The following is a 15,629-nucleotide window of genomic DNA, read 5'->3' on the forward strand; positions in this document are numbered from 1 at the left end:
ACTGCGGACGGGCTCACGGAGGCGCTGGCTGCCGGAGGGCCACGTGGGGGTCCGGATGGCGCTGAGAAGCATTTAGCTGGTGGTGGGCGCCTCTCCAGAGCCCCCCAGTCCCACAGGTGAGTGTCGTGGAAACAGGGAGGGCTTCTGCCCTTTGACGCCAGGCCTTGGAGGGCAGGACGGCAGCGTGTCCCCACGCGGGGATGGGGGTGCCACCCCAACACGTCTGATCTCACACTGAAGGCAGAGCTGCTCCAGTCAGCTCCAAGCCACAGTTGACGTGCTCGGGGTCGGCTCCTCTGTCAGCCTGCCCTGCGGCCACACCGGCTTCCTCATGTCCCCCGGGGACCACGGCCGCTCTGGCCTTTGCATGGTGGCTTTGACAGAAGGGCTGTCAGGACATTTAAAGTCAACATGGAGAAGAAACGCAGAGGGAGCGGGAGACAGAACTTGAACTCATTCGTACCAGTTGGTTGTTTCCATGCGGGGGGTTTGGGGCATGTCCGAGGCACAGGCTGGCTGCTGGGGAGGAGATGGGGGCCTCATCCTGGCCGGGGGCCCGGAGGGTTGGCCCCTGGAGTTGTCTCCTGCACACGCTCAGTTCATCTCATTGTCCCCATCAGGAAGTGCTGGAGCTGCTCTGGACTGGGTTGACCCCAGGGCCTTTGAACAGCCCATTCTGGAGTCTGAAGCTTTGCTCTTGTCATGGTTCATGTTATGCAGACAGGCTGCAGTTTGAGAAGAGCTTGAGGCATAAAAACTCTCATCAGGGGAGGGGAGTACATCGAGGAGGGGGTGTCCAGCACATGTGGTGTTCTGGAGGGATGTGGGCAGTGGGGTTTGTCTCTGGAGCGCCCGCTGCCCCTTCCCTGTTGGGCACAAGGTGGGGGAGGAGTACATCGAGGAGGGGGTGTCCAGCACATGTGGTGTTCTGGAGGGATGTGGGCAGTGGGGTTTGTCTCTGGAGCGCCCGCTGCCCCTTCCCTGTTGGGCACAAGGTGGGGGAGGAGCTCATGCACACCCAGAGTGGAGGGCGCCGAGCACGTGGACTAGCAGGTGAGGGTTCTAGGAAGTGGGGTGGAGCTGCAGGAGGGTAGGAGGGAGAGGAAAGTGGTGGACATGTCTCCTCGGCGGCCCTGTGTCCAGGGATTGGGGGCCACTTCGAGCCAGAGAGCCCCCCCACAGGTTTGGCAGTAGCCCCTCCCCAGCACCCCCAGCCTGGGCAGTTTGGTCCGTGGCCAGGTCTGTGGCTGCGTGGTCAGGCTGGGCACAGAAGCCCAGCTGTTGGACACGCATCCAGAGTTCAACTGTGGCCACAGGGCCGTGTGGGAAGGCCGGCCCCATCCTTGGTGAGTGTGGGGGGCTGGGGTGCTCCCTGTCCTGCAGAGGGGGCGTCAGTGTGGACCCGAGTGCCAGGCAGGATGCAGGGGTGAGGCCCACAGCCCTGCCCCTGACCGAGCCACACCATAGGCGGGTGCTGCAGGCAGGACCCGGCAGCCTAGGTGTGGGAGGGACATCTGGTGGGGCTTTGGGTACCGGTGAGCCCGGTGGGGTGGGCAGGGTCTGGAGGTGGGAACAGGGAGCGTGAGGTGTGAGCTTGAGTGTCAGGGGCTGACACCACGGAGGAGGTCCCGTGGGGTGAAGGGTCGGTTCTGGTCCGGGGCAGCGGGTCCCCTTGGGTCCCCAGTGAGAGGCACACTGGGGCCCCTGGCTCTTCTCCGAGGGGACACTAAGTCCAGGACAATTGGGGCCCTTGCTGAGAAAGAATGTTTTCAAAGGGAATTCACCCAAAATCCTGCTCTGAAGGATCAGCTTGGGTGCTGATTCTGGCCGTCGGTTTCCCTGTGCCGTGCGTGGGGCCGCGACGGAGAGCCACGTCGTCAGGAAGGCCCCAGGGGAGACGTGGCAGCCGTGTGCAGCCGCGTTGGGGGGCTGGCCGTGGGAGCCATGGGTGGGGGTGTGAAGAGGGTGCATACCCAGCGCCCCGCCTTCAGATGGACCTATGCTCAAGTTTACAACTTCCCGTGGACAGTTCTTGTGACTTTAAAAGCTGAATGGAATATCCATTTCCAGCTTCATCCGGAAGGAGAAGGGCCTTTAATCGGCCAGCAAGGTGGCCGTGGTTGGACACCAGCGGGGCTGAAGCTGTGGGCGGAGGCCACTGTCCAGGCTGCAGACAGGAAGGTAGTTGGAACTGAAGGAGTCCACCCCGGCTTGTCTGCTCCGAGCTTTGGGCTTGTTCCCTCGTCGAGTTCCGGAGGTGGGGAGCCTGTCAGCCACGCACCCACCCGCTCCCTCTCAGCCCCGGGCCTTCCGCTGGCCGTCGCGGGCGGTGTGCACGACTGCTCGGGACGGCGGGGCGCCCGGCCCAGCCTGGCTCCGCGGTGACGTGTGTTTAGTGGGGGAAGTGGCGCTGTTCTTCTTGTGGGAAGACTGGTGTCTTCTTACGTGGCACCAGCAGGGGTCCATGCAGCTGCAGAAAACAGACGCCCCCACGTGTGACCAGACATAAATTCCAGACGGCTGACCCAGCGCTCCTGAGAGCCGCCCAGCCTCCATGTCCACGTGTGTGTGTGTGGGGGGGGAGGTCCACAAAGCCGCAGTGCAGGGTGCTGAGACGCGTGCTCCCGCGTCTGTCCGTCTGCGTGTCCTGCCCTTGCCCACACAGCTCGCAGTCACAGCGGGGCTGGCAGACGGGCAGAGAGCTTGGGCGCTTGGCCCCACCTGTGCCCCTACCTGGACACCCCATGCTGACCCAGGAAAGGCCAGACCTGCCCCTTCAAACTCCATATCCGCGACCCTGGATGGCTAGGCCAAGACCTTCTCCCCCCAGCCGGGAGCCGGTGCGGGGTGGCCCCTTCCTGGAGCCCACCGGGAGGGGCACAGTCCTGCAGGTGACCGGTACGGTATCGGGACAGGAAAAAGCCCAAGAAAGTGACAGTACCTGTTTAGGAATGTTCATAGCAATTTGGCATCATGGTGACATTTTTATTGTATTTTATAAAAGTCTTTGCCAGGACAGCTTGGGGGAAGCGCTAGTCCTTGCCTGGAGTTTGAGAAGCGAGTATCTAAAGGTCCAGGTGTTACAAAGGCAGCTCTGAACACATCAGGCTGGCATTTAGGAGAACAATCCTGTGGCCTCGTGGTGGGGACGCAAGCACGACAGGACCCTCCGAAGACAAGAGGCACGAGCAGAGGCCCGAACACATGAAAGTGAGGGAAAACTGCGGAAGGAAAACGAGAACGGAGAAGAAGGTGTCTGCTGCACGGAGACGGGAGGTGGCGCGTGCCTCTGATGACAGAGGAGCCCCGGAGAGCGGGGCCGGGAGCAGGGGGGCCCCGTCAGAGCAGACAGGACGTGCCGAGGGGACGCGAGTCCTGCGGCCACACGGACGGAGGAAACAGGGAAGCCTTCCCTCTTCCCGTCCGTCAGAGTGGCCGTGAGAGGGGCGGCCTCCATGCTGCTGGGGCAGCAGGTGCGTGCGTTCTCCTTGGAAGGACCCGGCCCTCCTGGTACTTGAATTCTAGGATCTTCTCTGTGACCCAGCACTCCCATTTTTGGAAGTCTGTTCTCCACAGACTAGGGCCCCCACCTGGCAGGACATCAGTCCAGCATCACTCAGAGCGGCCAAACCAGATGAGACCCACAGGGCAGCAGGGCTGTGTGTGCCAGCGTGGAGTGGCCAGAGCGGGTGTTAGCTCCTCCCCCGTCACGCACACGCGTCAGCTCTGCGGGGGGCCCGGTGCAGGCGGGTCCAGATATGCAGGGAGCACTGTCTGAGCTCCTCCCCCGTCACGCACACGTGTCAGCTCTGCGGGGGGCCCGGTGCAGGCGGGTCCAGATATGCCGGGAGCACTGTCTGAGCTCCTCCCCCGTCACGCACACGTGTCAGCTCTGCGGGGGGCCCGGTGCAGGCGGGTCCAGATATGCAGGGAGCACTGTCTGAGCTCCTCCCCCGTCACGCACACGTGTCAGCTCTGCGGGGGGCCCGGTGCAGGCGGGTCCAGATATGCCGGGAGCACTGTCTGAGCTCCTCCCCCATCACGCACACGCGTCAGCTCTGCGGGGGGCCCGGTGCAGGCGGGTCCAGATATGCAGGGAGCACTGTCTGAGCTCCTCCCCCGTCACGCACACGTGTCAGCTCTGCGGGGGGCCCGGTGCAGGCGGGTCCAGATATGCCGGGAGCACTGTCTGAGCTCCTCCCCCGTCACGCACACGTGTCAGCTCTGCGGGGGCCCGGTGCAGGCGGGTCCAGATATGCAGGGAGCACTGTCTGAGCTCCTCCCCCGTCACGCACATGCGTCAGCTCTGCGGGGGGCCCGGTGCAGGCGGGTCCAGATATGCCGGGAGCACTGTCTGAGCTCCTCCCCCGTCACGCACATGCGTCAGCTCTGCGGTGGCGGGGGGGGGGGGGGGGGGGGGGCGGTGCAGGTGAGTCCAGACACGAGGGGAGCACCTTGGCATTCTGTGTGCCTGTGGGCAGAGGAGAGCCAAGTGTGAGGAGGGGTTAACTTTTACTTCCCAGGCCTTTATCTCTTAAAGTAGGTAAATCACCTGTATAATTTAAGAAAACCTGATGCCCTGAAAAGGGAGTTTCTGCTGAACGCAAGCTCCCGATGGAAAGAGCCTGAGGTCTGTGTGGTATGTGGCTCCCCCTGCTGGTCAGTGGAGTTTGACAGCCTGCCTCGGACGCGGGGCTGGGTCTTCAGGCACAGGGCGGATCCCAGTGTAGACGCCTGAGGGGTTTCCAGCCCGTCCATGAACAGGGCATGATTTCCTCCAGCTGCTGCCACGTTGGCCGGTTTGGGGCGCGTGAAGCATGTGGGGCTCAGGATGTGGAGGGGCAGCACTGCCCGGGGGTGACCCCTTGAAGGGTGCCCACGCGCGGTAAACACAACCCCCTGGCTCTGGGTACCGGCCTGTGGAGGCGCTTGCAGGCCCCGCCGTGTTCAGCCAGCGTGAAAATCCTAGCAGGGTAGACAAGGGTGTCTGGGCTGCTTCCCTGTGCAAACTCAAACAGACCTCGCGGGCTTGCTGGTGGCCCTCTGACCCTGCCCTTTCCACGTGGCACTCTTTCCACGTGCTCTGTGTGGCCAGCGGCGGTGAGCGGGCAGGAGGCAGGCGCTCGTAGGGGTGGTGCTGGCAGATGGCCGCGTCAGGTTTCCCGGACCTCCCGCGAGGCAGAGACACAGACGTGGGGCTCCAAGCACAGCTGTCTGCTCCATGACTGTTGTGGCCCCAGCTTCTGTCCTAGTTATGTTCCCTGAGTTCTGGGTGTGACTGATTGCGTGGTCCCAGCTGTGCCCTTACACGCGGGCTTAGCGAGGCCGCCGGAAGCCAGCCACTGGTCGTGATGGGGGATGGTGACCCGTGGCTCCATGGCCTGCGGAGGGCGCCCGCATGGTGGCCCCGGGCAGGCCGCCTGCTCTCTGTGCAAGGGGCCAGTAGAGTCCCCAGGCTGGGGACCACAGCCAGCCTCCGCCTCCCCCCTTCCTCCTGGCCCCGTGCCGTCGCATGCCCCTCTCCCCTCTGTGTCCTTGGATGCATCTCCCTTCCTGTCACCTCACCTGGTTTATCACGTGAAACAAAAACGGTCTTCTTCTTCTCGGGGGGGTGGTGCCCGCAGACGGTGGCCTGGCCTCCCCTGCAGGTCCCGGGCAGAGCTCGGTGTGTTGCACGTGTGTGGTGTGAGCAGAAGGGCAGAGCCCCCTCTGCGTGCCCCACACGGGGGCCGGTGTGAGAAGCACACAGTCTCCTGCCCGGGGCTGGGATGCAGGGGAGCAGCCTTCCTTCTGGAGAGAGCCGTTTCCTGCAGTTCCCTCCACCCTCTGGGGATGCCTTCTTCTGCAAACAGTGCTCCGGAGGCGGGTGTTGGCGGGGCACGGGGAGAGCGCTGGCCTTGGCGCTGGGACCCAGGCCGCCCGCCTCGGCCGGCGATGAAGAGCGGGCGGCTAGAATCTGGGGTCACATGGTCACGTTAGTACCATGCCGGCTGAGGCAGGGCCCCGCCGTGTGGCCCGCGTGGGATTCTGTTTCTCTTGCCTTCCTGTCAGAAAACACCAGCTTATTTGAGTAAAGATGGGAAATAAATACAGACAAGAGATGGAAACAGCCACAGCCCAGGAGGTGAACTCCGTGCAGGTGCAGGAGGAGGGCAGATGTCAGCCCGGGGTCGGGACGGACGCGGCCGGGAGACAGCCGCAGGGCACAGACGGCGGGAGGGCTGCTGTGGCGTTTCTAGGGTTAAAAACAAAGCACGGAGCCTGGGTGTCTGCAGGTTCCCACATCTTCCCGGAGTGGTGGGCACGCCTGCCCTCTGCTTCCCTTTTCTGCCTCTAAAATCAGAGCTGGGACAGGAGAAGCCAGCACTGGGGTCCCAGCCAGCTCCTGGGGCACCTGTCACCCGTGTACCTGCCAGCTTCTCGTGGCTGGAGAGAGGGGGACTCGCTGCAGCCTGTGTCTGTGGGGCCCGGGGCCTGCGTTTCCCCTGCTTTCCAGCAGGGCCGGGATCCGGACCCAGTGGGAGAGGCCAGAGTGGAGCATAGGGCACATTGCCTTGACCCCCAGTGGGTGGCCGCGGCCAGGCTGAGACCACAGGTCACTCCTGGCCAAGGTCCGCGTAGGATAGAGCCAGGGTCCTGAGGCAGTGGTGACAGGAGCCTCTCCCTGCTTTGTCCAGGGGCCTGGGCAGCCTGGGCAAGGCGTCCAATTCTCTTTTGTGACTTTGCCAAAAGAGGCCAGCCGGAGGCCAGCCGAGTGCCACGTGCTCCGTGGACATGCTTGGTGGGGCTGGGCGGGGGCTCCGTGGGCGTCTTCCACCAGTTTATGCTGTGTTCCCCTCGGGCAGCACACCCACCCCAGCCAGGAGCCATTTCCACAGCAGACAAGGGCCCCGAACTACTCAGGCTTGCTCTGGGCGGGGGGGGGGGGGGGTTGCTACTCCCTGACCCCCAGCCTGACCCCGGCCCCTGTACTGTTCCCCTCAGATCCTTAGGAGTTGGTGTGAGTCCTGGGGCTCCTGTCATGAATTACACACACCAGGCCCTACAACAACAGAAATTCGATCTCTCCCAGTGTGGAGGCCAGAGGTTGGAGGTCAAGGTGCCCCAGAGCTGCACTCCCCCCAGAGGCTCCAGGGGAGGGTCCTTCCTGCCTCGTCCAGATTCTCGGGCCCCAGGTGTCCCTGGCTTGTGGCCACATCCCTCCCGTCTCTGCCTCCACCTTCATGCGGCTTCCGCTCTGCGTTTGTCTCCTCTTCTGTCCCTCGTAAGCACCCTGTCATTGGATTTAGCCCATCCTAGTCCAGGACGGTCTCCTTGAGGTCCCTAACTCATCTCACCTGCACCTTCGCCCCAGCAATGGCAGTCACAGGCTCCGTGAGGCTTTAGGCGTATTTTTGAGGCCGCCTTCCGACCTGCTGTGGAATCTCTGAGGCTTTGCCTCTCCCACCACCCGTGGGCCTCCCATGATATGATGTGGATGTCAGCCTGTGACCCAGCCGTGCAGGAAGGACACCCAGCAGGTCCTCCCGGGAGAGCTTGGCAATCCCAGCGCCCTGGCCTGGCCACCGCCCTCCCCTGCTCACCACCCTCCAGAGCCCTGTGGGGCCGGCCCTCGACCCCAGCTGGAAGCCACTCCTGAGGAGGACGTGCAGGGTCCAGGCGGGGGGTGACTGGGCCAACGCTGACCTGGAGGACCTTTCCAGGCCCAAGGAGGGCCCCACCCAAGGCTAGTTCTGGCGGTGCCTGAACACCGGGCCATCCCAGAAAGGCGCACACGCTCATCTGCGAAATCCTGTGGACTCTGGCACGCTAGCACGGGCCGGACCCTCGCCGGGCGCCTCCAGGCCACCTCGGGGCTGCCGCTGGACACTGCCCACCCAGCACTGCTTGGACACGGCTGAAGCAGAACCCCTGGGTTTCTCAGTCCCTGGCCCTTGCTCTTTTTCTCCTTTATTCTTGTTTGAGTTTTGTTTTTATAACTACCAAAAAAAAACCACCCCAAAACCCAAAGCTAGAAAACCCCAGTATGACAAGGACAAAATTTACCTTCTGCTTTCAGCGAATGTGCTCACACAGCCACGGGAACGCCCCTGCTCCTGGAGCACGTCCTTGCCTGTGTCCCCCTGCCTGGAGCTCTCCCACCCTCATCCTCCGTGGCCTCCAGCCCGTTGTCCTGCAGCGGGCGGCGCTGCTGTCCATTCTCCTGCTGACGAGCACGCCCAAGCTGGGAGGGTGGGAGGCAGACACGGGCTGGGCCCCAACCCGGCAGGTCCTTCGCTTCCTGAGGGCGTGGCCTTGTGGACTGAGCGAGTCCCGCCGTGGAGGAAGCGCTCCGTGGAGCATCCGGCCACTCGGGTGGACGTGGAATCGAGACGGGGCAGCTGTGGCCAGCGGGCTTCCTGCCTTGGCTGTGGTGGTGTGAGCCCGGTGTGGGGCGCCGGTGGGTCTGCCGGGTCAGGTCGGTGCTGGGGTTCAGGGGTGGTTTGCTGACACAGCCCCCCACCCCCCATGTCCATGGCAGAAACACTGTCATGTGCTGGGTGAACACCCCCATGCCCCCTGTGTTCCTCTGTGACGTGGCTATTTCTGGATGCTTGCTGCGTGTGGAGATCAGGGCTGGGAGCAGCCCCGGTACCGTCCTCGTGGGGGCCCGTGGTCAGGAGTGGGTCTGGGGACCCCCAACTACCTCCCGGTCCAGCCTGCCCTCGTCAGCCGCATGGTCCTGGCTAGGCACAGGGGCTGGGGTCACAGTGTGGGACCTCGAGGGTATTGGTGGGTTTGGGGTGTTGGCACATAGGAGGGGCTTGACCCATCACCCAGTCAGACTGGAGTGTGGTCCTCACGGATCAGGGGGCTGAACAGGTCAGCCACGTCCCCGCCACCTCCCCATGGGAACCTGGCCTCGTGAGTCTGCACTCCGGCCTCCATTAAAAATCAAGTTAATGTGCAACCCACCAAACCCTTAAAAACTAATCGGACTTTCACGGCTTAAAAGGTCCTACAGTTTCTCCACACTGTCTCCCTTTTTGCCCCCCACAACCCTGCCCTGAGGTGCCGAGACCTCCCTCCTGCCGCCCTTCCCCGGCCGGGGCACCAGGTCCTCCCAGGGCGTCCCCCGGGGTCCTGGGGATCCGGGGTCGGGCGCTGTGCTGTGCCCGTATTTGGGGTTGTGGGGATGAGTCTCTGTCTCTGCACGCCGCCGAGGAACAAAGCCGTGATGTGATGTTCTGGACGCCAGGCCCCCCGAAGCTCCGGCAAAAAGACTAGTCAAACATTAACTTCTGGGTCAAGAGCCTTTGTGTGAAACACCGGCCGTGTGGCCCCATTCCCAGAAAAACACTTCAACAGCCGGCTTGGGGGGACTCTGCTCTTGGTAAATAACATGCAAAACAGGCCTGTGGTGACACTGGTGTTGCTCGACCCTCACGACTCCCAGAGCGGGACTGTCCTTCCGCGGGCTGGAGGAGGCTGCCCGTCCCGTCCGGACAGCTGAGCTAGAATCAGCCCGCAAGAATTTGGTGTCCCTCCGCGGTGAACGTGCTTGTGTTGTCTTCCCTGTGTCCCACACCCTCACCCGCAGCAGTCACCCGTGCGGCCTCCGTGTCCACTTTGCCGTGGACCTTTCCGTACCGTAGCTGATGCATCGTCCATGCCCAGAGTGGGGCTGGATGCCCAGGAGGAGCTCCGTGTGTGTTTGATGAATGAGTGAAAAGAAATATGTCCCTAGGAGGTGAAGGTTTAATGCACAGGGCGTGCGGGGCCCCCGCGCGAGGGTCCCTACCGCCGCTGTGGGTTTCCCGATTGTGAAGCACACGTGGCCGTAGCAGGCTGGGAGTCTCACGCGCACTAGGACGTGGACAGGATCCCAGTGCCTCCCGTCGAGTGAGCACCCCTCGCCGGGCGGCCGCGAACACACAAGAACAGACGGGAGCGTGGCTCTCCGGGCCCACGGGCATTGAGGACGCACGAGGCGCCAGGGCGCGCAGACGGAACCGGGAGGAGGCTTAATTCACTGGAAGGAACGTGTGTCTCGACAGAGGCCAGGAGCGAACGTGGAGATCATCTTAGTGGCGGAGGTGACCCAGGCTCCACGTCCCTGGTTTTAAAAAGTGGTAGATACTCCCTTCGGAAACCGAGGGAAGGTGTGCGGGAATTTAGGAAGGAAACGCTGTCATCGGTGTGTGGAGAAACCAGTCATCTCACAAATACAGAGAGATCACACAGCATCTGACTTAAGACTGGGGTTTCGAGACACGACCCGAACGCCCTTCCTTCTTTCCCCAAACACCTTCATCTGGGCGTAGTTGACACAGCGCCACACGGTTCACTGATGACTATCGTGCAGACGCCGCTCTCGTCAGGGTGGCCTGGCGGCGACCCCGTCACCCTCCCTGCAGCCCGAACAACCAGGAGTTGGCGGGTTCCCGCGCTCTGGGCGTGGGATGGAGTGCTCACGCTCAGCGGGATGGCCCCGGGCCGTCTGTGGTAGCAGGTGTCACGCTCCTCCTCAGGGGGGAGCGATGCTCATCGCACGGACGGGGTCGTTTCCGCCTCGGACCCTCACGATGATGCGGCTGTAAACGTTCGTGTGCACGTCCCTGCGGGCACATGCTGTCGTTTCTCTTGGGTCTGCTTCCCAAGTGGGAGTTTTGGACACAGGCTAGCTCTGTGTTTCGTGATGTGAGGACCGGACCCCTTCCTCGGGTTGTGCTAGCGGACCTTCCCGCCAGCAGGTATGAGGTCTGACTTCGCTCCCCGCCCCCCCGCGGACGCTCCGTCTCTGACTCCAGCCGTCCTGCTGGGTGTGAAGTGTGTCCCACGTGGCCTCACTCCGCATTTCCCTGGTGACTCTTCACGTGCCTGCCGGCTGTTTGTAGGTCTTCCTCGGAGAAGTGTCTGTTCAGGTCCTTGGCCAAGTGTTTGACTGGACGACGTGTCTTCTTCTTGGATTGTAGGCGGTCTCAACATGTCCCAGATACAGGGTCCCTTATCAGACAGATGGTTTGCAAATATCTTCTTCCGTTTTGTGGGCTGTCTTTTCACCCTCTAGATGGTGTCCTTTGGAGCACGAAAATTCTAAAGTTTGATCTAGTCCGATTTATTTTTTTCCCTTGTTGCTTAGGCTTTTGGCATCCCGTGTAAGACTCCTTGGCTAAGTCCAAGGTCAGGGAGATTTATCCCTGTGTTTTATCCTTGTAGTGCTTAGTTTAGGCCTTTGGTCCACAGGAAGCTAATATTCGTATATGATGTGAGGTAGGGGTCCACTTCATTCTCTTGCCTGTGGACGTGCAGTTGTTCCAGCACCGTTTGTGCGAACACTCTTCTTCCGCGGAATGATCTTGGCCTTCTTGACCAGCGATGTGTGCGTCGTTCCGCTGCCCCACACGTCCAGCCTGGGCCGGCACTACACGGCCTCGCTTCCCGTAGCCTCGTGGTAAGATTTGAAAATCGGAAGTGTGGGTCCTCCGGCTCTGTTTGCGCCCTGTACGATGCTCTAACCCGATGACGAACAGTTGTGTCGGCAAACTGGAGACCTGAGAGGGAATTGGCAAATTCCTAGAAAGACCCAAGGTATTGAGACTTCACGAGAAATAGACAATTTGAATAGGTCTGTAACCGTTAAAAGAGATTGATTTAATAATCCAAAACTACCCATAAAGAAAAGCCCAGCTTTGTGGCTGAATTCTACCAAACAGTTAAAGAACTAAAACCAGATATTCAGAAACTCTTTTAAAAAATAAGAAGGGGAAACAGTTCCCAGCTGATTTTATGAGGCCTGTGCCACTTGGACCCCAAAGCCAGACACAGACGTCCCAAGAAAGAAAACTGTGGTCCAGTACCAGTTGTAAATGTGGACACAAACATCCGTAAGGACCAGCAAAGCAAACCCGGCAGCGAAGAAAAGCGACCGTACACCATGACCAGCGGGTTCTATCCCAGACGTGCGAGGCTGGTTCAACGCCTATGTCCGCGGGGTAAAGAGTAAGATGATGTGGTCGTCTTAGTAACACAGAAAAGGCATTTCATGAGATCCAGTGCCTCTTGTGATGAGAACGCTCAAGGAACTAGGACTAGAGGGGGGCCTCCTGAACCCCGTGAAAGGCACCCGCTAGAGCCACAGCTGCCATCCTGCCCACAGGTGGGAAGCCGGGTGTGTCCCCCCAAGACCGCGAATGAGACAAGGATGCCCCACTCCCCACTTCCAGTCAGCATTGTACTCCGTTCACAGACCACATGCTCGCAGAGATGCAGAGCGCTGGGAAGTCCACGAAAAAGCGGTTACAGCTACGGGGTAAGGTCAGCAAGCTCGGATACACGATCGATGCGGAAAACCAGTAGAATTTCTATACGCTTGCCGTGAATGATCCAAAAATGAAATTAGGTAAAAAAATCCATTTACAAAAGCACAAAAACATGGGGTGCCTGGGTGGCTCAGTCGTTAAGCGTCTGCCTTCGGCTCAGGGCGTGATCCCGGTGTTCTGGGATCAAGCCCCACATCAGGCTCCTCCGCTATGAGCCTGCTTCTTCCTCTCCCACTCCCCCTGCTTGTGTTCCCTCTCTCGCTGGCTGTCTCTGTCTGTCAAATAAATAAATAAAATCTTAAAAAAAAAAAACCACAGAAAAAGTAAAATACTTAGGACTGAATTTAACAAAAGGAGTGCAGGACTTATACTCTGGAAGTTGAAAACAGTGTTGAGGGAAGTGGAGGAGGAGCTGATAAATGGGAAAACACTCTGTGTTCGTGACTCGGAAGGCTCCCCACGGTTCAGATGGCATCACTCCCGAATGGTCCGCGTAGCCGACCCTGCCGGGGACCCCGCCGACGTCCCGCTGGAACCGGCAAGCTGACTGATATATGGAACTTCAAGGCACCAGCAGGGCCCAAACAGCCTCAAAAAGGAACGAAGCGGGAGGCGCCCCTTGGGTCTGGAGTCTGTAAAAACACGTGCTGTTTCGGAGGCGCTGGGGCGAGTCCCGTGGATCTAGCGAGCACATTCAGCGTGTGACGACTGGGGGGACAAACACCCACAGGGCCGCCCGATTTCCTGAGGTGAAGCCCACAGAGGGCACCCAAGACGCCGCAGAAAGAAATCTCTATTTGCATTTCAAATGAGCAGAGGAGGGGAGGCAAGTGCGGTGCTCACTCACGCACCCCTGCCCCGCGCTGTGCTGGCTGCTAACATTCGCCACGTTTCCAGCTCTCCGCTGTCCACGTCTGCGTGCCCAGACACGTACGTCCACGCACAGGAACATCCGCGTAGAGCACACCCATCACACGTCCATGTGTGCACGCCCCACGCCCCACGTGCACACACATGGACGCTTCTTGTGGAAGTTGCAGCACCCTGACCGTTGCCCGGGCACTTCCGTTTATCTCCTAAAGTGAAGACGTGCCCAGTGACGTCGGTCCGTTCTCAGATGTGCTCGTGTCCCCATGCTGTCCTTCACGGAGCCAGCGGCTTGGAAGGTCGAGGCCTCACGCTGCACCTGGTGGCTGGCTCCGCCGCCTGCACACCTGGGCCATTCCCCCTCCCGCCTTCTCTTTCCCCAAGTGGACATCTGTGGGGGGTCCAGCCAGCTGCCCCCAGTCTGACTTCTCCAGCTGCTTCCCCATGGTTGGATTCAGGCTCTGGCGAGTGCGCTCCCGGGGCCTTCCATCTGGAGGCAGGAGGCGTGGACGTGATGGTCGCTGCAACCAGCTGAGCGGACAGGGCGCGTTTTCCCCGTGACCCTTGACACCGGGTGAATCTCTGCTCTCCGACCGCATCTCACATCCGCTGACCATCCTTCCCAGTGGTTGCCTTGCACTGGCCAGGGTCGCTTCCAAGGGCGGGCTCTGTGAGGCTGGGGCTGCACAGACCCCCCGGGAGGCCCAGGGTCTCCGGTATGTTCCTGTCACCCTCAGGCCAGCCCTGTGTTGGGCAGGGCTTGGCGCTGCCTGCAGAGCCGATAGGGTTCTCTTGGGCTTCACTGCCACCCGCAGAGGGACTGGGTTTGCAGGTGGGGGGACGGTTCTTCCCACCCGGTGGCCGGCAGCCCCTCCCTCCCTGGCAGCAGGGACCCCAGAGCCTTGGAAATGCTAGGCTGTGTCGGCCGCGGCCACGTCACATGGGGGCATGAATATGGAGTCTCTGCTTTCCGCACACTGGGGCGGAGCAGAGTTTGAACCACACTCCAAGGACTGAGTTGGAGAAGGTGGACCGGACGTCCTGGTGGTTAGAAATCACATGGGGTGTTGCAATGTTACTGCCGTCGACTTTGGTTTTGGGGTTTGTGTGCTCAGCTCCCACAGGGCAGTGGAGCCAGGCGGGGTCCTCGGGTGACCGAGCACCCACCAGAGAGGGCAGGTGCCTGTGGGCCTGACCTGGGCCTGGCTGCCCGGACACCTCATGCCCCTTCAACTGGATGGCAGCCCTGAGGACGGGCCGTGGCTGGGAGAGGCCAGAGCAGTGGCCCGGCCGGGGGTCTGCTGGGTGCTCGCCGGTCAGTCCCTCCCCAGCAGCGGAGCCTTCAACGGGCATCTCAAGAGCTGTGTCTTTTATCATCGTGCTCAAAAAAGCCCCATGAAACGCAGTTCAGGCAGGGCATTTCGGTGCGTTAAGCGATTATAAACCAGTTGCATCACAGGAAGATGGAAAGTCCTGTTTTCATTTCGAAAGAGCTGGAAATGTGTCCCCAGTGTAGGGATCTGGCCGCCTGGGAGCGTGTCCCCGGGCAGTGGGTGCGGGGAGCTTGGGCGCCCAGGTCTGCTCCTTGGAGGCTCGGGGACGCATGCCACGGCTTGGGCGGTCCCCGGTCCCTGAGGGAGGAGCAGGAAAGAGGACCCCAGGGCTCCCTGAGCCAGCAGCGGCTTGGGGAGACAGTCTGAGGGGCAGGACCATGGAGGAGGGGGTGCCGGCCCCCGGTGCTGCTGCCGTTGGGCCCCACTGTGGGCAGCCCCGGGAGGCCCGGCTGGGGGGGACTCGGGCCTCAGCGTGAAGGTGGCGGAGGCCGTGGTGGGAGGGTTTCTGACAGGTGAGCGCACCCGAGAGCCCGAAAGCCGTGCTCTGAAGCTCAGACGGGGCTTCGAGGCAGCGTCATCTTCTCGCTCCTCAGAGAGCTGATTTTCTCGGTTCACGTGTGGGTGTTTGTGCTTTTTCAAAAATGAAAATAAAAGACCGCATTATTCAGGAATCCAAACCAGACGGGCCGACAAGACGGAACAAACCCTGGCGGAGGCAGGGCGGGAGGCAGGGGTGCGTCTCGTCGCCGCGGGGCACCTCGTCAGAGGCCCTGCGATCCGGCGGGGGCCACGCGTGCTCTCCATCCGGAAGGGGCGTGAGGTGGCCCGTCCCACACGGGGCCTCAGCAGCGGCACGGACACCCCGAACCCGCCCAGCCTGCTCGTGGAGGGGAGGGGAGGGCAGAGTGCGCAGCGTGCTCTGGGCTTCTGGGGGTGGCCCCGGGCCCTGGGAAACGTTCTGGCGGCGTGCAGGAAGTGCCTCTGTGATGGCCGGGTGCACAGTGGGGAGTGAGGAGCCAGGTCACCGCGGGGACGGGTCAGTGCGCCTCCTCAGGTCTCCCCCAGCCTGTGCACCCTGACCTCCGGGTCTGTCCCGATTCCTCCCGTCGGCCTTCTTGACCGTTGA

The 15,629-nt window shown here is 61.5% G+C and overlaps 1 protein-coding gene across 1 annotated transcript in view; it reads left to right on the forward strand.

Annotated features, from left to right (window-relative positions):
* COL18A1 (collagen type XVIII alpha 1 chain) overlaps window positions 1-15,629 on the forward strand; it is an 88,112-nt gene that overhangs the window by 22,081 nt on the left and 50,402 nt on the right. The window lies entirely within an intron of this gene.

This window comes from Ursus arctos, unplaced genomic scaffold, assembly GCF_023065955.2.
Source record: "Ursus arctos isolate Adak ecotype North America unplaced genomic scaffold, UrsArc2.0 scaffold_4, whole genome shotgun sequence".
NCBI lineage: Eukaryota > Metazoa > Chordata > Mammalia > Carnivora > Ursidae > Ursus > Ursus arctos.